The sequence below is a fragment of the Solanum stenotomum genome, chromosome 10 (genome assembly GCF_019186545.1).
Source record: "Solanum stenotomum isolate F172 chromosome 10, ASM1918654v1, whole genome shotgun sequence".
Lineage (NCBI taxonomy): Eukaryota > Viridiplantae > Streptophyta > Magnoliopsida > Solanales > Solanaceae > Solanum > Solanum stenotomum.
The window spans coordinates 16,218,719-16,244,105 of record NC_064291.1 but is presented as its reverse complement, the minus strand read 5'-3'; the positions used below and the strand labels follow the sequence as shown (position 1 = coordinate 16,244,105).

At 37.4% G+C, this 25,387-nt stretch overlaps 1 long non-coding RNA gene across 1 annotated transcript; it reads left to right on the top strand.

Annotated features, from left to right (window-relative positions):
• The first annotated feature begins 8,250 nt into the window (after positions 1–8,250).
• On the top strand, positions 8,251–10,884 carry LOC125841328 (uncharacterized). Its single transcript, XR_007443790.1, has 2 exons — positions 8,251–8,340; positions 10,689–10,884. It is a non-coding gene; the product is annotated as an uncharacterized LOC125841328 (long non-coding RNA).
• Positions 10,885–25,387: the final 14,503 nt, after the last annotated feature.

Below are 25,387 nucleotides of genomic sequence, written 5' to 3'. Positions count from 1 at the left end.
GGATGGCTCCGACCGAATTGAAAGAGTTAATGGAGCAACACAAAGACTTGTTAGAGAAGGGTTTTATTCAACCAAGCATACCTTCATAGGGTGCTCTAGTATTGTTTGTGAAAAAGAAATATGGGTCCCTTGGGATGTATATTGATTACCGCCAATTGAACAAGGCCACTATATATAATGACTATATACTTCCTAGGATTGACAATTTGTTTGATCAATTCCAAGGGGTACCTTTTTCTCCAAAATTTATCTTTGTTTGGGTTACCCTAGGGTAAGAGGATGTGATATTCCCAAGAAGGCCTTTAGGACCCGGTACTGTCACTACAAATTTGTGGTTATGTCTTTTGGGTTATCAAATGCCTTGGCGACATTCATGGACCCTAATGAATAGGGTGTTTAGAAAATATCCTGATTCGTTTATGATGGTCTTTATTGATGATTTTTTGATCTATTCACGGAGTGAGGGTGAACATAAGGATCATTTGAGGATAGTCTTTTAAGTCCTTAAAGACCACCTATTATATGCTAAGATTAGTAAGTGTGAGTTTTGGCTAAGGTCGGTTACTTTCCATGGTCATATTATGTCGGCCATGGGTATTGAGGTAGATCCTAAGAAGACGGATGTGGTCAAGGGTTGGCCTAAACCTCTAACTCCTACCGATATTAGAAGCTTTTTGGGTTTGGCCGGTTACTATAGGAGGTTTGTTGAGGTTTTTTTCTCCATTACTTCTCCACTGATGGCTTTGACAAAAAAAAAATTAAGTTTGTGTGGTCGAACTTTTGTGAGAAATGTTTCCAAGAATTGAAAGATATATTGACATCCGCTCCAGTGTTGACCTTACTTGAGGGTACCGATGGGTTTGTGGTATATTGTGACGCTTCACGAGTGGGTTTGGGATGTGTCCTTATGCAACGTGGTAAAGTGATTGCCTATGCTTCAAGGAAACTCAAGGTCCATGAGAAGAACTATTCGACTCATGACCTTGAATTAGCGGAGGTTGTATTTTCTTTGAAAATATGGAGACATTACTTATATGGGGTCCATGTAGATGTGTTTACCGACGACATGAGTCTTCAATATGTGTTTGGTCAAAAAGACTCATCTTCGACAAAGAAGGTTGTTAGAAATTTGGAAGGACTATGACATGAGTGGCCTTGACCACCCCGACAAAGTTAATGTAGTGGTGGATGACCTTAGTAGATTGTCCATGGGTAGTGTGGTTCATGTAGAAGATAAGAAGAAGGAATTGGTTCATCATGTCCACAGATTGACTCGTTTAGGTGTCCAACTACTGGATTCCACCAAGGGTGGATTCATGGTTCATCATAGTTTCGAATCGTCCTTTGTCGTTAATGTGAAGTCTAAGAAACACCTTGATCCTATTTTGATGGAGTTGAAAGAATCGGTTCTCAACAAGTCCGTTGAGGCTTTCTCCTAAGGGGGAGATGGGGAGCTTAGGTACCTAGGTAGGCTATGTGTTCTGGATGTTGATGGCTTGAGAGAGAAAATTTTAGAAGAGGCTTATGGTTTGCAGTATTCTATTCATCCGGGAGCCACCAAGATGTGCCGTGATCTATAGAAACTCTATTGGTGGAATAGCATGAAAAAAGATATATAGCGGGTTTTATAGCCAAATGCCCGAATTGTCAAAAAGTTATGGCCGAACACCTAAAACCGGGAGGTTTTCTCCAAGATATAAACATTCCCACTTGGAAGTGGGAGGAGGTGAATATGGACTTTGTGGTGGGTTTGGCTTGTACTCGAAGGCAACATGATTTTATTTGGGTCATTCTTGATAGGATGACTAAATCAACCCACTTTATTCCCGACAAGATTTCATTTCCGGCGTAAGACTATGCCAAATTGTAGATAAAGGAGATAGTGAAGTTGCAGGGGGTTCCTCTATCTATCATATCTGATCGGGGTACTCAATTTACTTCACATTTTTTGAAGGCATTCCAACAAGGGATTGGTACCAATGTTAAACTTAGTACCGCTTTCCACCCTCAAACGGATGATCAAGTCGAATGCACCATTCAAACCTTAGAGGACATGTTAAAGGCGTGTGTGATTCCTTTCAAGGGTAATTGGGATGACCATCTTCCGTTGATAGAATTTTCCTACAACAATAGTTACCACTCAAGCATTGACATGGCTCCGTTTAAAGCACTTCATGGTAGGATGTGTAGATCATCTTTTGGTTGGTTTGAAATAGTTGAGTTTGCTCTAATTGTTCCCGAACTAGTTTATGATGCCATTGAAAAAGTCCGCCTCATTAGAGAGAGGTTGAAAATGACCCAAAGTTGGCAAAAATCTTTTGCCAATGTTAGAAGGAGGGATCTTGAATTTGAGGTTGGTGATTGGGTCTACTTGAAAATCTCACCTATGAAGGGTGTGATAAGGTTTTGTAAGAGAGGAAACCTAAATCCCCGGTATGTGGGCCCATACCAAATCTTGAAACGTGTTGGGAAAATTGCTTATGAATTGGACTTGGCAAATGAGTTGGCTCCTGTTCACCCGGTCTTTCATGTTTCCATGCTTAAGAAATCCATTGGCGATCCGGTATCCATCCTTCCTTTAGAGGGTTTAGGAGTTGATAAGAACCTTTCTTATGAAGAGGTCCCGTGGAGATTCTAGACTGGAAAGTAAAGAGATTAAGAAACGAAGGGGTAGTTTCCATTAATGTCTAATGGAGGAATCACTTAGTTGAGGGTTCTACATGGGAGGCTGAGGCCGATATTAAGTCCCACTATCCTCATCTTTTTCCTTCTACTCCTATCCCAACTTGAGGTAAGTAGTTTTCTTGAGTTTGGTGCTTTGGTAGTCATTTCTACTATGAGTGTTCTTTATGATTTTATTATAATGTGCATGTTCTTGTGAGAATTCATAATTTAGTATAAATTGAGTTTTCATGGCTTATATGTTCCTCATGTTGGTTTTCACTTTAGTATGATGATTACATATTTGACTTCAACAGATGTTGTATTAAACATGCTTATGTATGCTTTGATGAAATGGCATATTGGCTCCGTATTGTTGTGTTGATCTTACTTTGAGTTGGAGAAGGTAGTTCCTCCTAAGATGATATTAAATGATGAGCTTCGTGCATATTGGGTTGTAGATGTAGCCCCTACTTCCTTGTAATTGCATTGTTTATGACTTGAGAAGGAATTGATGTTTCCTCCTCTGAATTGTTTATTGTTTATATGTTGCATGCTTGTTGGACTGCTAGTATTGAGTCTTGTTTACGTAGAGTGTCTAAATCACCATTTGAGGACCAATGTTCTCAAGGGGGAGATAATATAAGACTCCGGAATCTGGTAGGCTATCATAGAGCTTATCAAGAGTGCTAAATTGTCTTTGAGTAAATGTTTAAGTCTATACTAAGCTAAAATGAAAGGGGTAAATGTCTAGGAAGAAGGTAAGGACCTAAACTACTAAGAGTGTAATAAGGAAACTTGTTCTTTGATGGACCTAGTGGGCGATTGGGCAGCACGATCGCCCAAGTGACTTGGCGATGTGCCAAAGTGCACTTGGGTCGCCTAGTGGGCTGTCCCCTTGGCCTATGTTCTGAAAAAAGGGCGAGCTATGTCATGGTTCACTAGTTGGGTTGGCGATTTGCCCAACATACCATCCCCATCGCCTAGTAAGCTCCCCATTTAGGGAGCCTACTGGAAATTTATGCGAGCCAAGGGCTCTTTAGGCGAGTCGCCTAGTGCCCTTGGCAAGCCAAGGGGTTAAATGGGAGATCAAAATCGTGAAGGAGGGAAAAATTTAAGTTCTAACTTAAAGGGATCCATAGTTTTATTCCAAAATTAAAACCCCATTATTCTACTCTTTTCCCAATAGGTATATAACATTTTTTAGACTTGAAATTCCTATAATTAAGTCACTTTCAAAAGAAAGAAATTAAGACCCATCTCCTCTCCGATATTTCAATCAATTGGAATCCTCCATTGAAGAAGCTCAAGAACTTGAAGAATAGGGCAAGGAACACATACATTTCATAAGTCATGACAAGGGAAAGTAACTCATAATACAACCCAAGTATAGCATGCATCATCACATTAAGCATTTAGATCAACATTCTTCATTAGCTTAATTAAGAGAACTTTTATTCATTAGTCATTAATACATTAGAGAACTCACTATAGCCCTCTCAAAGCCTTCTCGTGCAAAGCATGGATGGCAACCCGTACTACTACCCACACTTCATAGAACTTCTCAAGACACCATAATGCACATCTGACATGATGGGAATAAGCGTTTAACCGACATAGACCATGAGAGCTAAATCATGGAATTTGAAGTACTATCCCACATCGTAATGGTTGGTCTGCTTGCCTAAGGTAAAACTGGTAACATTTTAGCTTAAGTGGATTTCACTAGCTAATATTCTATGTGGGCACATAGTTACAGGATAGGAAGATGTTCATTGGACCCCTAATCTAACATTGGGAGAGTTTCCATCTTACCATATCCACTCGGTGCGGAGCCTCTATTCCCACAAAGTATTTCATTTTCATTAACATTATTGTACTTGAGAGGGCCACCAACATTAGGCCTACCGACCCAAAGTACATTTCACAAGAAAGGGCCACCACCATTAGGTCTACCAATTCAAGGTATATTACATGGATAGCTCATTGAATACCAAAGAAGGGCCACCAACATTGGGTCTACCGATACAAGGTTCATCATTTCACACATGAAATGGCCACCAACATTGGGTCTACCGATTCAAGGCTTAGCATCACATTAGTTTCTAGACTCATCATGAAGGACCACCAACACTAGGTCTAAAGGTTCAAGACATAGCCTAGAATACTCAACATTCATTTATGAAATGAAGGTCATTGGCCTATCGATTTATATTCATCAAGTCAAGAAACATTCATTAGTCATTTATGAAAGGAATTCCATAAGCCTATCGATTCATATTCATTAAGTCAAGACACATTTCTTATACAAGAAGAGGATGCCTAAGCCTACCAATTCAAGATACAACAGTCAAGGTCACATTCATCAGTACAAGAAAAGGATGCCTTAAGCCTACCAATTCAAGATACATCAGTCCACATTACTTTCATGCATACATTACCATCATCAACATTAATAAGTGTCAAATTAAGAAATAGTCTTTCAATAATAACACAATTACATTCAAGACATGATCACATTACCTTCACTAGATTAACATTCATAGACAAGACATCATGATAATACTTCAACTTTTCATACTTTGCCTTTCAAGGCCATGAATCATAAATCACCAACACACCAATAATTCACAACAATTTAGGCATGGATAATGATATAATTCAATAACCTAAAGCAATTTAGACAAACTCTATTCACATGCTTTCATAATCAACAAACCCACTACAGAAAGGCACAATTTAGGAATTGAGGAAATTCATCGGTTCTTAGAGTATTTTCATCATAAATCATCAATTAATCCATAAACTATCATTAAACAACATTTGAAAATGTTTGAAGAAGGAACCCATGAGTTAGAGTAAAATTCTAGGTTTTTGAGAAACTTGGAAACTTTGAAATTTACTTTTGAATCGACTCTAGGGGTGAAAGCTACCCCTAGATGAAGGATCAGCATATCTTAAATGGAGTTTTCCTCTAAATTTGGGAAGAAACACCTTGGTTCTCAAGCCATAGCCTCCACTCCTTCTTCTTCTTCTTCAATGGAGGTTTGTAGAGAGTGAAATATTGTGAGGGATGAACTATTTCAGGTTTTCTTAATAAGTGACTTAATTGAAGGAATTTCAAGTCTAAAAAGGTTATATACCTACTAGAAAAGGAATAAAATAATAGGGACTCAACTTTGAAAAAGAAATTTTAGCTTTAGGGTTTTGATATTCTTGTGTTGTTGATACGATTTTGGTTGATTTTTGCTCGTAGTTGTATTATCCTAAGCGTTAATCAATAAATAAGTATAAATGGATCGATTGGGGTTGATTTGTGTAAAGACCTATACTTTGTAGGTTGTGGAGTGATTGTTTCTACGCTTTATTTTTCTTGTCCACTTTAGATTCTCAATGATCTGTCTGGTTTTAACAAGAAGAAAATTCTAACCATGCTGGAAGTATTTCAATTGAATTAGGTAATTCTGTGTATTAAATTGAATTTCTTCGTGACGGAACATCATTTCTGTTTTTTATTGTGTATGCAGTTTTGAAATTCTAATTGGATCTTCCGAATTCAAAATAAAAGCGCTTGAATTTCACTTTCTTCTGCTTGTATTCATCATGACAAGCTTCATTGCAAAATAAGGATGAATTAGTGTTTGGAAGGATTTATACCTTTTACATTCTTAGTGAATATCTCCATAATTAGTCCGTTTCAGTTTTCATAGTGTAGTATGCTGGATTTTGAGCTTACTAATTTATGATCAATTTGATTAAACATGCAGGGAATACTCATTAATGTCTTTCTTTTGCTTGATGTTATACTTTCAGTGACGATCCTCTTTATTATTACAAGCGAAGAAAGTTATTCTTCCTATTAAATGTTTGGTTGTGTTGATTCTGTCTTGGCAATGTGCAGGCAATTAAAATGTCAACTCCTTCAAGGAAGAGACTGATGAGGGATTTCAAGAGGTTACAACAGGATCCTCCTGCGGGTACTAGTGGTCCTCCTCAAATTTGTAATTGATGTTGTCAATACACTTCAGAGGTTTCTTTATTAAATAGCTCAATTCATGGGTTTCTTCCACAAAATAGAAGTAGTGCTATATTTTACGAGACTATGGTTTATTTCGGTAGTGACTTATGTCTTCTACATCCGTTTTTTCTTGATAATACCTATGGTGTTAACAGTCGTGGTGACCCACGAGTAATTCCAAGCCTCTCTTTTGAAGAATTTAAGGTTGGTAATCACTTTCCCATTAGTTTTGTTTGTTGTTCAAGGATTGCGAACTTCAAAATATTTACATTACTCATTAAAAAGAACTTTAAAGCATTCATAAGGTTTTGGTATTACAATCATACAATGCTAATCTTTCTTCATAACATGATTATGTCAATTCTTGGATTCTTCCCATTGTCGTTTCGTAGTATTTCCAAATGTATCTTGTCATGCCTGTTGTGATTGTGTTTAGGTGAATTTGGATGTTAGTGAAAGTTGTGGGCTAGAGTTTTTTGTTGTGGTATTACTTGCTTTATGTATACAGATGCTCCATTGATGTATTATAATTTACAAGTGTATGTTTATTTTCAACTGCGAACAGAAAACTTGAGCTACTAACTTGTGGTGGCAGATAAATCATATCTTATCTAGTTAACTGTCATCATCCACCTTCTCCTTTTGATCCATTTAATTGTTTCAGAAACACCTATGACAACTAATTCAACCCCTAACCATGTAAACAATGAAGTTTTCACACTTGTACTCCAACTGCATTCAGTAAACAAGTGATGTTGTGTTTCTAGCACATTCTCACCACATACATAACACTTTCGATCCTCCACTGAAATATTCATTTTGTGCAATCTCTCGCAAGTGAGTAGTCGTCGTTGACATGCCAACCAAGTAATAAATCTGTGTTAAAGGAGCTTGACAGAGTTCTAGATTAGATAAGCCTCTTTTAATTTGCAACCTACCAGCATATGACAAAAGTTTATCTTAGGCAAAATGTATTCTTGCTATTACTTTGTCCACTAAACGGTCTTAGGCTACTTGTTGGCCAAAGTCTTACCTCTCTTTCTCTTTCTGGTAGCTGATATGATGGCACCTCACCTCTTCACTCGTGTCCATTCCTTCTGATCATTTTTAAGACATTAACCTTCCATTAGATTTCGACAACCAAGGGTTTTCCTGGAAGGTTCTGATGGTGACTTTCACCAAAGTTGATATTATTTATTTTGGTGAATCTTTTGTGTTCATCTATAAATGTTAAAGTTAAATTATTTGATGAGTTAAGTCCTGATATTCGATGTTGTTACATTTTGGAAAAATATATTGTTTTGTAACTAAGCCGTATATATAGTTGCATTGAATAATCAAAAATAAAAGAAGATGCACAACGAGACAACTGCAATTTGAAACTATGCATATCTACTGTATAGGTTACTGATGCATCAATATTTCTTAATTTATTTTGAAGCATATTACTTGGTAATGCTCGCAAAAGGGAGAGTAGTCGTGACTAATTAACTAACATGTATATCTGCCACTAAGAGTTGATTCCTTAGCCTCTTAGTGTGACTGGTGTTGTCTGTTCTATATTTTTGCAGGCGTTTCACAGAAAAATTTACTATCCAAGAATGCAAGAATATGATTTTATGGAGACGATGACCCACATGAACGTCTACGGATCATAAGTGGTACTTATTTGTTTTCCTCTTACAATTTCAAATGAACATGAATAGTGTTAATTCATCTGGTTTGCCTATACTAGGAATCCTTCTTGAACAGTGGATTTGCTCGAATATTCATTACTCTCATGTACATTTTAGATGTGTTAAAAGGACATATGGATATTACAAAATCATTAACATTCCAATCTCAGAAACTTTACCTACCCTTATCAGATGCCTTTATTTTATTTTAATTGTTTTGCAAATAGCTCAACAACATATGGACATCATTACACAAAATTTTAAAAATTTGGGGGACATGAAACGTTTTACATTATTTATTTTGGGTGTCATTTCTAGTACAACCAACATTAACAAGGACACATTGGAAGAAGCATTTGTGACTTCCAAGGTAATGAAAAACATGTTCCCTCTATTTTATCCCAGATGTTATTTTGGTAGTGCCAATCATCAGACCGTAGGTGTTCAGACATTGTTTCAATGTTCATATGTTTTTCTTTGATTTGAGTCGTATGAAATTTGCGAAAAAAATATAATTGATATATCACAGGTTTTGTTTCTATACCTTTTTTGGAGCCTATATTCATGTACTTTTCGAACTTTTGTTCTTTGTTCTCGGTTGGTATTGAACTATTGTTATATTTGGATGAGTATTGTAATTAAAGTTCATGAAATATGTGCTTTGAATTTAGTTGTAGTACTTGTCTGTTGGTACATCTATTTGGCATGTTTTACTAGTTATAACTAAATTAATTTCTTGAGGAGTTTTGAATCCCTTTTCTTGATTGATTTGATTTTTTTAGAAAATTTAAAATTATCTACGGCCCTTTTAAACTAATAAATCTATGAGTTGATCAAGTTTTTGAGCTGGACTAAACATCATGAGCACTTAAAATTATATTATGCTTGCGTTCTTAACACTTTGTATAGAAACAGAGGATTAGTGGTGAGTTTTATTCAGACATGTAATTTTATATTGTGGAGAGTGTGACTCCACTGTCTTGTTTCAGGTTTGTCTTCTCCTTCTCCTCGTCCTCGTCCTCGTCCTCCTTCTTCTTCTATTGCAAGTGAGAGTGTGAGGAGATGTCAAATTTTTTTTCAATTCTTGGTCACATTCACTGGACAGGTTTCTAATAGGGGATGACATTTTTTTATAGAAAAAATATCAATTTTTATTTTGTATCTAGTCTAATTATAACTCTTTCCTTCCTAAGTTCTACCTGTGTTTATGGATCTGTGTATTACATCAGCATATGTATCATCTGCTTTGTTTTCATGTTGTATGCACCAGTTTTTTTTCAAAAAAAAATTATATAGTAATAATTTTCATATAATTTCTTTTATTGAAATAAAATTTTAGCTTTTGGTAGCGTTACTTACAATCTTAGCTTTGGAAAATCTTAATTTTAATACTTGATTAGAAACCAAGGGCTGCTAGTGAATTTGAGTCGCAAGAATGATCGGGACAAGATACGGAGGTGCAGTTTTACAGACAGTTTTCTATTAAAGTTACACACCTTTCTGTTAAAGTTGCACACTGGAAATCTAGAATTTGGAACTGAAATATGAAATCTGGAACCTTTCCGGTACTTTTCTCTGTTTTAATTATGTCAATATGTTGATAAAACAACATTCTTAGGAAGAGAACAAGAAAAATAACTCATAGAATTCTAAGGTTAATAATTAAAGGACAAAACAAGAATTTCTACTTGATAGCATGTATATGTCAGCTGCTTTGCACGTGAGCTTTTGTGAGCTGTAAAGATGGATCAACTACACGAAAATTTTGTTTGCGCTTTCTTGATCTAGTAGTCTATTTTGTTCACACTAGGATGTTGTTATAAGCTTGTTGCCATTGTTTTATTCAGGCAAGCTGTTATAGTGGAAGGCTTGGAGCTACTTCCAAAATTTAGCATATTTGAAGAATATTGATAAGATGATCACTACTTGTAGATAACTAGCTACACTTGAAATTCCAATAACCGATGGGGTCTCAAGCTTCTTATAAACTGATTGAAAACTTGTACATGTGAATAACTTCAGCTTCTGTATTTCACGGACTTTTCTGCTTTGCCAACTTTCCCGTATATCTAAACTGTAATATGCCATCTAGAACTCAATAAATCTACAAACTGGAACTGTAATCTGCAACCTGGAGCTCAATAAATCTTCAAACTGGAATTGAAATCTAGAAACTGGAATTGAAATCTGCAATCTAGAATTGAAATCTGCAATTTTGAACTCAAAAGATTTGCAGTCTGCATTTTGGAACTGTTGTGCAATGTGGAATCTGGAACTCTTTGCATCTTCTATGATTGTTGCAATCTGATTTGTCGTAACTTCTAAATGTGTAGGGAAATGGAGGTGATCAAATTTGAAGGGTCGCTACAAGTCAATTTGATCTTATTGAAGTGGATGATGAAGATTTTTTGAACTATTGTAAAAGTTTGAATACATTATGTTTGATTTTGTGAAATATTTTCTTTGCTAGAATATATTGAACTATTGTAAGAGCACTTTTTGAACAATTGTGTACACATATTTACAATATTGCTTTATAAGTATATGTAAGTACACAAGACGTACTATCTTTTGAAGTTTATTGCAAATCTATATATTTGAATTACTTATGAGCCAATTTAATGCTTGAGATTATTTATTGCAAAACAATATTTGTGTTTTTTAATTAGAAATTGTGGCATCTAAATATTTTATAGCAAAAAATGATATGACCACACTTAAAAGTGTAGCCATAGGACTGTAAATTATGGTATGTACATGGGCTACACTTCAAAGTGTTGTCATACGTTAGATAGAAAAGGCAACACTTACAAATCGTGGGCAATAAGGAAGCTAAGGCCACACTTAAAAGGGTAGTTGTATGAGATAGAAATGTTGTTATTTGAGGTACATAAAAGAATTGCCATTTTGCCTTTTAGGCTACGCTTTTAAGCGTAGCTGATAAGGCAACACTTGAAGTGTTGCCTAAACTCTAAGGTAATGCTACTTTCGGGCACCCCTAGAAAAGTGTTGCTTAAAGTCCAAAAGTGTAGCCTTTTATCAAAGGCCACACTTTTTGCTAGTTTAGGCTACATTTTACTGGGGTGGCCGTAGGCCTAAAATGGTGTAGTGAGCCCTTAGCATATCACAACATAAGATAATAGAAATGAGCGGAAATTTGAAACATTTTTCATAACATCAAAGTTTTCTATTATACTTGTCTCAAACCATCTAAAAGATGAATACCTTTGGGACACAACCCATACAATAGTTCTCAACATAAATAGAAAGACATAAGGATATGGTAATCAAGCCCTCGAATGCTATGAGGACTCACTGAAACTTCTCTTCTTGCTATACTATGAACCTAGAGACGTGGATGGAAGTAAATATCGCTGGACCCTACACTTGATAAGAATGTAGGATAAAGTATACGTTAGTTCAAACATGTACTAAATATGATGGCTAGCATAAATAATCAACATAAGCATAATGTAGGCATTAGTCAACCTAAGACATATACAATAATCATAAGAGATAGTCAACATAAGGCATATGCTATAGACATAAGAGACAATAATATAGTGTCACGCCCCAAACTCAAGTGGCACAACTGGCTCCTAATGCCAAAACTCAGGCCCGAGCCGACCCTACTGAACCATTTGCTTCTAGCGCATGGTAGTCACATGCAATTAAGAAAACAAACAAGTATAGTTAAAATATCAAACAAATCCAATAGGCAATTTGATATGGTTGTTGTTAACGTTTAGTATAACTATATCTCGGCTTAAAACTAAGCCCTCGGCCGGCAAGGCCCCTGTCTACAAATCTACAAAAGAAACAGCTACTCCCAAGAGTTCATATAAAGAACTTGTCAACTACCACAGAAGTCCTGATTGGGCCGTCAAGGAAACCATGATCTCTATACCAAAACTGAAAGCATGTATATAACAAGACAATGCATCACCCAACTAATAAGTTTCAGCAAACCAACAAACTAGGCCAACATGGCCATAATGTAGTTATAAACCCCACACACTAGTCTGCAAGCCTCTAAGAGTATTAACGATTAGCGGGACAGGGCCCAAGCCTACCAATAAAAATATGTACAACAAAATCTAACAATCCTCCAAACACTGGTAGCTTCGGATGAAAGGGGCTAGCCAACCGGATAGAAGTAAATCCTGATGCTGAGGAGGTCTACTCAGTCATCTGTCAGGACCTGCATGCATGAATGCAGCGCCCCCAGGCAATGGGGTGTTAGTACAAAATAATGTACAGAGTATGAAAGGTAATAGGTTATGATCAAGTATCCTAATATATTGGAATAATCCGATAAATAAATCAAGGATAAGATAAGTGTACTGACCTACTCCTAAATCTAAACTTATAAAAAATAATAAAACAACAACCTAACAGAGCCCCCATAAGCTCGGCAGGTACAAACAGCACACAAGACCACATACTCAGGCCCCCATAAGACCGGAAGGTGCCTATCAGTCTATATACCTCTATCGATAGTCCCCTAGCCCTGTTAGCAATCTCTTAGGTATCAACATAGCTTATAATTAACTCATACCCCTCTTAGGCAACAACATAGCCATGTAGGAAGCCCATAGCCTTCTTTGGCGTCAATATAGCCCTGTAGGCAACTCATAGCCCTTCTAGGCATTAATATAACCCCGTAGGCAACATACAACCCTTTTAGTTATCCATATAGGCCCGTAGGAAGAACACAGCCCTTCTAAGCATAAATCACAATCCTGCAGCTAAGCAAAATAGCCCAAAGGACAACAATAACAATCAAATCATTAAAAGCGAGCAATCTAGTTATAAGAAACCTGTACAAATATCCTCTAACTCGTGTCTAACATAGGAACACTACTAACTAAATAAGAACTCCGACAAGGGAGGATTATTTCAACTTGAGCAGCCAATAATCTACAATAATGGCTACAAGTATATCACGTATATTAAGGAACATACTGTAACAACCTGTATTATGCGTATGCTGGTTCTATTCACGTGATACTTGACATAGCCTTATAGTATAGGTGAGGGACCGTGCTTCTTATATGATTAGTGTTGGTTTAAACTAGCCCGCAATGTGAGGTAACACCTTGCACGTTTCAGCATGTGTACTGCAAGTTAGCTCCAACGGAAGTATTTAAACTAGAGGTAGTAAAGTGGTAATTGGGCCAAATGCACTACCACTTACTTGCATTAATTTGGCCCAAGTTGAGTAGAAGGATAAGGGAAAAATGGACAGCCAAGGCCCAATAGTCTTAAGTCCAAAAAGGCCCAAGTGAAAAGTCCAAATAGGTCGACCACCTACTTGCATTAATTATGGCCCAAATTGACATGAATAGAGGGATAATTCGGATTAGGGCCCAACAAGTGTTGAAGTTCCCAAAAGCCCAAGTTAAAAGGCCAAGTAGGTGGGGCCAAGTAGGTGGGTCACCTACTTGACAATATATGGCCAAAATTAGTCAAGAAATTCGGCCATTACACCTCCTTTTTAAAGGGATAAAGATCAGATCTTTTACCTCATTTTTAACTTGCAAAATTTTCAGATTTCTTAAGTTTCTCTCTTGGTCTCTCTTGGCTTCAATCAGCAGCCCTAGAAAACCTTGGTTCCTTGAATATTGCCCCATTTTCAAGTAAAAGTTTGAAGGAGAGTTTCAGTTCTTGGAGTACAACTTTAGAGGATAAATTCCTAGAAACTAAGGTAAGACTACTGCCCATTTTTTTCCTCTCTTTAAATACAGATTTGGGGTGGAAAATTTTGTATATATTTATCAAGAACTAATGGATGGTGATAAATCTTTGAGTTAATATGCTCCTATTATGCTGAAAGATTTTTAGGGATTGATAGTGGCTGCCTTATGTATATTGTTGTTGGGGGCTGTTTGGGTATCTTGGAAAAGGATGTATGAAGTTGTATTAATGTATAGAAGAAGGGTGTGGTGGTTCACCATTGGTGCAAGGGTTGTATGGGCCTACTTTCCGTCAAGTGTTAGCTACTGTTTTTAGGGCCTTGATTAGTTGCTAACATTAGCTTAATTGTGACTTATATTGTAGATTAGCATTCAAGAAGGGAGGTTGAATTGTGACAGTGGTATTGGTCAAAAAAAAATAAGGTATGTAGGGCGATTCGATTCCATATTTCTTGGCATGAAATCTGATACTTGCGATTAATGTCAATAAGTGAATTTCCTAAGTTCTATTCCTAGTAAAGGAAACATAGTGGCAACGTACGATATCCAAATAGCTAACAATATTCCCCCCCTCCTAAGTGTACATAATTACTTAGTTACACGTTCAGTACTCTATAGTCAATTGAAGTCATTTGTGTCATTCAAACTCTCTAGTAATGCATTAATGTTACGTAGCTCCTTATATTGTAGCTACTGTCCTAAAGTATTATTTTCATGTCTCCTACTACTGTTCCGTATTTCCAAATCTCAAAAATTATCGTGACCACCAAAACAACAATCTCAAAGATTAAAGAATCTAAGTGAAGCAATTTGTATAACTATGGGTGGCAGCTCAGGGGCGAAAGCCTAGCATGGGCCGATCCCAATGGGTATAGGAGGGTGGCAGCTCAGGGGCAAAAGCCTAGCATGGGCCGATCCCGATTTGTGCAATGTTGAGGACCGCATCCCAGGGGTTAAAATGCCTAGCATGGGTCATCCTCTTTTACCACTGATCAGCTGGTCACTTATATCACATACGTTATAAAGATCATAACACACATAAAGGTAAAGACAAGAATATAACATACATGACCCCACCAGAGTTAACAGAGGCAGCCTCCTATTCTGAGTTATGCACTTATACGTTGATACCTGGTTTCGTTTGAACTCTTATTTTATATATGTAGTTGCCTTACATATTCAGTACACTTTTCGTACTGACGTCCCTCGCGGGGGACGCTGCATTTCATGCTGCAGGCACAGGTACTCTCGCTAGTAGACCTCCTCAGTAGGAGCATACGACACTCAGCTACTTTTGGTGAGCTCCAGGTTGCTTCGGAGCTTTACTGAGCCCTTGGTAGACTCATTTTGGTATTGTATCGTAGCTAGGGGTAAGGCGGGGTCTGTCCCGACCTACTCAAAAGGTTTCTATCTTTTAGAGGCTTTGTAGACTTATGTATATGGTTCAGTTGCATCTTAACAAGTTGTGGCCTCAATGGCCAAGTCTTGTATATAAGTTTTGGAGTCTACTTATGTCGGTTCATATCGTTGTGTCCCTGGCGAACTTGTCACAAAACTTTCATAGTTACATGCATAGTAAGCACAGGTCACATGTGGGTTCTCTCGGGCCTTTAGGGCATCGAGTGCCTGTCCGTCTTAATGGGGTTTGAGGCGTGACACATACCGTAAGTAGAGAATAGCCTTAACATATCTTTTTCGTTAAATTCACGTGGCCTAACCACTTTTACTCATAACTCCCTCGATACTACAACATGGTAGGACCATAATCAACACACAAAATAAAAGATACCATAACAATACGATAAAAGATATGTATTTCCGTCGCAAATTGCTATTTGCTGCTTATAAAAGCTAGAGTCAATGAAAGAAGGGTCTAACCTCGATTTTCGGTTCGTAATACGCCTCAAAACTTTCAAATATATTCAAACCCTTGCTGTCCCAACACTAAAGTGTGATATGCTACGAAATCAATAAAATAAATTATACCACGCTGATGACCCCAACGCGTAGAACAACTTTCGTCAAGGACTTAAGTCGAGAAAATCAATACTTCACTTTATCCTAGAAATGGGTTTCTCTAATTTCTCTGGTTATTAGCTTTAAAATGAAGAAAAAGTTCGAAGAAGAAGATATATGTAACTTTCCACCGACCTAGGGCCCCACCTCACGTGCCTGCTTGCGCATTCCTACGAAAATGCGAATATCTCTCTCTTCTGAAGTCGTATGAACAAATGGTTTGATGCGTTGGAAACTAGACTTGTAGGGCTTTGATCAGATAGTTTGTGGGCCCCATAAAACTTTATATATTGCGAGAAAACCTCCAAGACATTTGACCCAAATTTCTGAGAAATCTTTAAGAAGGAACTTACGATAACTTTCGCCAACTTTTATTTTGCCACTTACCTAACTTCAAAACTTGAGATGCAACACTTGAACACTTAAAATAGGACATGCCACATCATTCTTAATTTATTACTGACCCTCCTTGTCTTTCCATGGAGATACGAGTAATTTTAGACGTTTCGAAAAGTCGGGGTGTTACATAGAGTCATAGGCATAATAAATGCATTTAGATCAACATAATATAAAAGAAACACTTCATAAGTAACCTCAAAGCATGCTTGTGCAATGCATGGATAAGATCTCATAAATCTCGCCCATGCTAAGGAAACCTCCTTAGGCCCTTATTCAAACACATCATCATTCATTCTCATTTTTAACTTATATTTTATTGACATGGGACTCACCAATAGTCATACATTCTCCAAGAAGGCCATTCTAGCAACAATCCAAACATGTCATTCATCATGACATAATTCACATTACTCTTGGTTTACTCTCAGGACATGGGGGACTCATCTCTATATGTCTATTATAAATGCTAATGGGTACTCACCACTTGACTTACTTATATAGTCATAGGTAGTCACCTCCATGACCACATTAGGGAAATTATAGGTATTCGCCTCCATGCCCCACCATTATATGATATAGGTATTAACCTCCACATCATTTTACAAGGATCATAGATATTTGCCTCCATGTCAAACTGGATATGATATAGGTGTTCGCCTCCAGATCATTCAATAAGGATCATAGGTATTCGCCTCCATGATCAACAATAAAGGCTAATGCGTAATCATCTCTTTCCTTTCTTTAGGAGTTATAGATTAAAGGTAGTCACCTCATAATCCTTATCACATGACATGAGTAATCACCTCATGTTTATCATCTATTGTTTACTAACTTAGGAATAAGGGAAGTCACCTCATATCCTTCTCATAAAAAGGTCTTAGGGAATCAGCTCAAGCCTCATGTCTTTTTATAGTCCTTTGACATAGATTCGTTCTAGGTGAGCAAGCCTTTCAACCTAGATTCGTTCTAGGTGAGCAAGCCTTTCAACCTAGAATCATTCTATGTGAGAAAAGCTTTCACATCAAGTTCCTTATGTGTTCATGAGAATAGCCTTTCAATCAACACAACACAATAATATCATAATCATTAACACTTCACTCTCAAACTGTTCACAAAGAATCTACTAGATATCATTAAAACATGCAGAATCTCATACATTCATACCATGAATCGTGTGGGTAAATCCTTCCACAACAATCCTATCTACAATTCAACATTTAAAAGGTAAGCTTTTCTCTCAAAGTCCTAGTCATCATAATTCATCATGCAAGCTTTACTGTACAAGTTCTACAAATCATTAATTATCATACATGCCTTAATCTCAAGACAATCCTATTATCAAAGCCTACAAGTTATACCTCATTACATATACATAATCGTAAGAAATTCACATCTATATGCTTTAACCTTAAGAAATCGATTCATACTTCATCATATTACCCCCACTCTCAAGAACTAACAATCATGATTCATCAGACATGCATTAATAACATTCAATTCATGTCTATATCCTGAACTATCAAGAGGTTTCCAATATACTTCATCAATTCTAGAAGATTACATCTAAATCTTTAATTTCCCCTTTCTTGGAATAAAACCCAATTTCATCAATTTCATCTTCCTAGCAAGCGATTAGGCATGGGTACATATAAAATAATCTTAAAAACATGCAATTTCATCAACTCAATCATAAATAACAATAATCCACTCAATTGGATATTGACACATAACATTAGAAGAAACCCTAACTAGAATTGGGGAATTCTTCTTCTAAATTGGGGAAAACATGGGGGCTTCATGGATGAAAGGAATCCCTGAATGAATAAGCCATCATACATTGATTACAAAGACTAGCGAGCTTGGAAGAATGGAGACTTGACTTGACCTAGCTTGAACCCCTTTCTTCTTGTTCTTCTTTAACTTTCTAGAGAGAGAACATTTGGGAGGATGAATTTTGGGATTCTTTTGGGCTTTTGGAAATAATGATTTAATTGGTGGGCTTAAAAGGTTAAAATAGATTATAGAGGTGTACAAAATTGAACAAAAACAACATCACCCAATACCCACTTAAAGAGGAATTTCCCAAAATACCCCTAATTGGACAGCCTAGTTCCACGCACCACGGCAGGCTCCACGAGCTGTGGTCCTCACCACTAGCCGTGGTCCTGCCAGTGGTCCTTGGTCCAGTTGCTAGTCCACCAAGTCCTGGCCTCCAAAAGACTAAGGCATCTTCACAGGCCTTCCCACGAGCCGTGGTATTCACCACTGGGCTGTGAAGTGCCTTGTGAAGATAACCCTTCTTGGGCAGCCTCAAGGTAGCTACTGCCTTAGTCACCTCAGACCACTCAATGAGCCATGGTCCTCACCACTGTCCGTGGTGGTGGTCGTGAAGATGAGGCAGTGCTTGGCATGTTTGGGGCATTCTTCGCCCTTTCCCCTTTGCCTTGGCTCTTGCCCCATTTTCCTTGGATCTTGTTACCCTCATGCTTAGCCCTAGTTAGCCTACTAGACTAGTAGGTGTTACAAATAAGGTAGAAAGTCATTTTTCAACACCTTGTCGTATTAATTTCCTTGATTTGGTTTTTCTTCAGAAAAGCTAGCTTTTTTGGTTGTGGACGATGATAGGGTGGAATATATACATCCTTATCAGCCTCCCTATCTCTCCAATTTTCACATCTACAATCTTTACAACCATTATTTGATTCCTTGTTCCAACCTTGGCTCCCACTATGTCTTTGGTAGTTTTGGTGAGAACCAATCATTTGGTTTCCCAAATATTGAACTTCTTTATTTTGTAATGCCTCAAATTTAGCATCCTCTGGACACTTCATACTATTTTTTCCAACCGCACTCACTGATTTCAATGTACCTCCCATTACATGCTTGTATAACAATTCAATTTGACTCATCATTTTGGCCATTTTCTCATCTCGCTCATACTTTTTCTCAATTTGTTCCTTACTCATGCTCAGTTTCAAGGAAGTCACTTGTTCCTCTCTAATATTCCATGCTCGGTTTACTTTGGTCATGTCATCAAGCAACAATGATGCTACCTCATATGGTTGTTGCGTCATCCTACAATGGACAAGTTGATCAGCTACACGTTTGTTGATTAAATCAAGGCTACAATAGAAGTATTGCAGTAGCAAGAGGTCCAGAACAACATGTGCTGGACATTGCATGAGTAATTTTTGGAACTGCAACCATGTCTCATGTATAGTTTCACCTCAAATCCTTTTGAAATATTTGATTTTGTTCCTAAGTTTAACCATTTTCAATGGGGAAAAGAATCTCTCCAGGAAGTCTTCAGTCAACTCCTTCGAAGGAGTGATAGAATCATTTGGAAATTCTGTCAACCACCTAGTAGCTTCTCCCATCAAAGAGTATTGGAATAACATCAACCTTATAGACTTTTGTGATGTTGTTTTGAACACAAACGGCCCACACATATCAACCAAATTCGTAAAGATTTAACGGGCATCTTCATGAGCTAAACCCCCAAACATTCCTCTTAGTTGGAGCAATTGTAACATTGTTCTGGTTACATGAAAATTGTCATTCCTGTTCTTAGAGCTAACCATATGCCTTCCGTGGTTTTAATGACGTTCAAGTGCATGTTATTCAAATTACCCATATTTTCATTTTGACAGTATTGACTATCATTGTAACTAACTTGGTTACTCATATTTGTAAGGTTGTTAATCATCAACCAACAACACCAAGTAACAATTGCACTACAACTAAGCAAATTTATAGACAAATTTATCAAATGAATTTATCAACTGTCATTCCCCTAGAGCGGTGCCATTTTATATAATGCTCAAACTACTCTCTTAAATCAATCCAAAGAGTTAGAGATCTTCATCAATAAAAATACCAAACTAATAGTCGGAGTTGAATTCCAAAGAAAATGATATAGCGCAAATAATTTTATCAAGAAATTTGTAAATTAAATTCATTTATTTGTAGTATTGAGAACAAGTAGATTGATGATTCCACAGAAATTTACTAAAAGTGTTTTGCTATCAATAGTCTTGTATCAACCTTGAAAATGAAGTAGGGTAAAGTAGAGCCTCACATGGCTTTCATGCATTAATACCTTGTTAAAAATAATGAAGAATAGCCTTTGTAGTCAGTTTTAAAAAGTTTGGAAGTCAAACGTCAAGGGATGACCAAGACGTTCGGAAACTAGTCTTTTACGTGTTGGTGTGTTCTTGTATGTTGTTCATATTTTTATGTGTTGTTAGGAGTCTAAAATCACTAGAGGTGACCCTAGTGTCTTAGTAAGTAATTTTAGGGTAAAAACGTTTGGGTACGACTCCCAGGACCACCCTAAGAGTTCTCGAGGAAAGCACCAACGTTGGCCAAACAAGCGGCCAAGGCAGCTTGAAAATGCTCATGGAGGGATCATGTCCGCGTCGCGGACTATCTCCACAATAGGCCAAATTTTGTTCCGCGTTGCGGACATATCTCAGACTCTACTNAGTTCTCGAGGAAAGCACCAACGTTGGCCAAACAAGCGGCCAAAGCAGCTTGAAAATGCTCATGGAGGGATCATGTCCGCGTCGCGGACTATCTCCACAGACTCTACTGTCTCAAAATTTAATTTCCAAAAACTTGTGGGAACACCTCCGCGTCGAGGACTGGTTCCTCGATAAAATCTGTGGAAATGAAACTCAAGTTTGACTTGTATAAATGGTCCAACTATGTGAGGGGTGGTTTGGGTACTTTGGGGAGTTATTATAAATTGTTAGAAACCTATTTTAGGGTATTTTAAGTTTGTTAAAACCCCAAAACTTATAATTAGACCCCATTCTTCAAATTGACCCTTCCCTCTCAAAATAGAGTCTCTCAAAAACTCCATTGAAGACCTTGATGAAGCTCAAGCTAGAACATGGGTTTTCAATTGATTTATTCTTCAATTTCACGGGTCTTTAATAATTAAGGTATGGTCACTCTAGATTCTTGAATAACCTCTCATTCAAGGACTTCTATCAAAGATTTTCAAAAGTGATTCAAAGACCAAAATTCCCAATAAATCTAAACTTGTGTCCCTGGTCAAATGATTTTCTAAATCATTCTATTGATGAATTAATGTGGAATTAAGGTTTTTAGGATAATATTCAAAGCAATTCTTGAAGAACCCGTGATCCCCAAATTCTCGAAAATTGGCCTATGATGTGGGTCTTTGTGAATATGATCTTTATTGGTGAAATTATGTTTAAATTAGATTTTATTGATGTTTACTACGATTATCTATACTTATTCATGTTGAATTGTTGGTATATTGATGAGTTGACAATTATGGCCTTATGAGCAAAGTTATGGGTTGATCCCTTTGTTTGTAGAATTGTACTTAGATTATGTTTATGTTATTGAATTACATTGTTGATTTCTATTGCTATCTATGTCAATTGATTATGAATTGTTGAGGATTGATCCATGGTGATAATGGCTTGGAGAATTGGTAAGTTGACCTAACTTCTAGTCTATAGTACGAGAATTGATGTTGTGTGGTTTGGTCCACTTATGGTGGTGGTGTTTACTTCTTGTGTATATATGCATATTGAGATCATGGCCTTGAAGGTAATAGATGTGAAGTGAATTGATGATTGTGATGCATATGTTTATGAAGTTGTGCTATGAAGGTTATGCATGAAACCCTCAATGCTAGCATGATGTTTAAAGTGTGTTGATGATGAGGAGTCCTCATTCAATGTTGAATGTATCCATGTCTGCTATGATGAAGTGTGGGTGTGTGGTCTAGAATCCCAAGAGGGCTTTCTATGTCAATTGCTCTTGATTTAGGGACATTGTGAATGTGTAGTGATCCCTTGAGAGAAAGTGCACTCATTATCAACGTTGTTGCTATTATGTCACTATGAGGACAAATATGTACACATACACTGTACATGTATAACTATGAATATGATGTATTATGGTGTCTATTGAAAGGTTAACTCTTATAGGCACCCTTACATCGTATTATGCATGCAAAGGGTATGATTAGCAAGGTATGTGTCACGCCTCAAACCCCATTAAGACGGACAGGCACTCGATGCCCTAAAGGCCCGAGAGAACCCACATGTGACCTGTGCTTACTATGCATGTAACTATGAAAGTTTTGTGACAAGTTCGCCAGGGACACAACGATATGAACCGACATAAGTAGACTCCAAAACTTATATACAAGACTTGGCCATTGAGGCCACAACTTGTTAAGATGCAACTGAACCATATACATAAGTCTACAAAGCCTCTAAAAGATAGACCCCGCCTTACCCCTAGCTACGATACAATACCAAAATGAGTCTACCAAGGGCTCAGTAAAGCTCCGAAGCAACCTGGAGCTCACCAAAAGTAGCTGAGTGTCGTATGCTCCTACTGAGGAGGTCTACTAGCGAGAGTACCTGTGCCTGTAGCATGAAATGCAGCGTCCCCCGCGAGGGACGTCAGTACGAAAAGTGTACTGAATATGTAAGGCAACTACATATATAAAATAAGAGTTCAAACGAAACCAGGTATCAACGTATAAGTGCATAACTCAGAATAGGAGGCTGCCTCTGTTAACTCTGGTGGGGTCATGTATGTTATATTCTTGTCTTTACCTTTATGTGTGTTATGATCTTTATAACGTATGTGATATAAGTGACCAGCTGATCAGTGGTAAAAGAGGATGACCCATGCTAGGCATTTTAACCCCTGGGATGCGGTCCTCAACATTGCACAAATCGGGATCGGCCCATGCTAGGCTTTTGCCTTTGAGCTGCCACCCTAGACCCATTGGGATCGGCCCATGCTAGGCTTTCGCCCCTGAGCTGCCACCCATAGTTATACAAATTGCTTCACTTAGATTCTTTAATCTTTGAGATTGTTGTTTTGGTGGTCACGATAATTTTTGAGATTTGGAAATACGGAACAGTAGTAGGAGACATGAAAATAATACTTTAGGACAGTAGCTACAATATAAGGAGCTACGTAACATTAATGCATTACTTGAGAGTTTGAATGACATAAATGACTTCAATTGACTATAGAGTACTGAACGTGTAACTAAGTAATTATGTACACTTAGGAGGGGGGGAATATTGTTAGCTATTTGGATATCGTACGTTGCCACTATGTTTCCTTTACTAGGAATAGAACTTAGGAAATTAACTTACTGACATTAATCGCAAGTATCAGATTTCATGCCAAGAAATATGGAATCGAATCGCCCTACATACCTTATTTTTTTTTGACCAATACCACTGTCACAATTCAACCTCCCTTCTTGAATGCTAATCTACAATATAAGTCACAATTAAGCTAATGTTAGCAACTAATCAAGGCCCTAAAAACAGTAGCTAACACTTGACGGAAAGTAGGCCCATACAACCCTTGCCCCAATGGTGAACCACCACACCCTTCTTCTATACTTTAATACAACTTCATACATCCTTTTCCAAGATACCCAAATAGCCCCCAACAACAATATACATAAGGCAGCCACTATCAATCCCTAAAAATCTTTCAGCATAATAGGAGCATATTAACTCAAAGATTTATCACCATCCATTAGTTCTTGATAAATATATACACAATTTTCCACCCCAAATCTGTATTTAAAGAGAGGAAAAAAATGGGTAGTAGTCTTACCTTAGTTTCTAGGAATTTATCCTCTAAAGTTGTACTCCAAGAACTGAAACTCTCCTTCAAACCTTTACCTGAAAATGGGGCAATATTCAAGGAACCAAGGTTTTCTAGGGCTACTGATTGAAGCCAAGAGAGACCAAGAGAGAAACTTAAGAAATCTGAAAATTTTGCAAGTTAAAAATGAGGTAAAAGATCTGATCTTTATCCCTTTAAAAAGGAGGTGTAATGGCCGAATTTCTTGACTAATTTTGGCCATATATTGTCAAGTAGGCCCCACCTACTTGGCCTTTTAACTTGGGCTTTTGGGAACTTCAACACTTGTTGGGCCCTAATCCGAATTATCCCTCTATTCATGTCAATTTGGGCCATAATTAATGCAAGTAAGTGGTAGTGCATTTGGCCCAATTACCACTTTACTACCTCTAGTTTAAATACTTCCGTTGGAGCTAACTTGCAGTACACATGCTGAAACGTGCAAGGTGTTACAGCACCTTGCGGGCTAGTTTAAACCAACACTAATCATATAAGAAGCACGGTCCCTCACCTATACTATAAGGCTATGTCAAGTATCACGTGAATAGAACCAGCATACGCATAATACAGGTTGTTACAGTATGGATATGTTTTGCATAAATGTGTTTATGTGAAAAGCTTTCTCAAGTATGTACACACAAACAAATGAATGCATTAATAAGGTTTTGATAATCTAGTGAAAGTGAGTCTCTAGAAAGGTTACCTCAATTGTACTCTAAACTAGACTATGTTATGAATATGGTATGACTATGTGAAAGGTCATTCTCACATAATGTAGGATCTATAATGAAAGGTCATTCTTATCTTAGAAACCTTTGAGCTTGATGATATGAAGGATTAAGTCCCTAAAGGCTATTTTATGAACTAATGTTAAATAAAGTCTTAAAATATATTAAAGAGGGAGTTGGATCTTAGCACCTTGTGAACATGAAAAATGAGAGTGGGGGAGTCACGTTTAGCAAGTCCGGCTTCCCACAACAGAACCTTCACGTTTAGCAAGTTCGAGTTCCCAACATAGATGTTGTTTCATGAGATGGAAACCTCCACGCCTAGCAAATCAAGGTTTCTAGTAGCAATCTCTTCGTTCCATAACTACGTGCCCCAGTAAGTCTTAGCTTAGTGGATCCACTAGATAGCTATTATGTATGTAGGTCCTACCTTGGCAAGTAGTACCCTCTCTTTTCGGCGTGGGAATAGAACACCAGATTCCATGTAGCTCACATGGTCTATGTCGGTTATGGTAATGTCTCCCG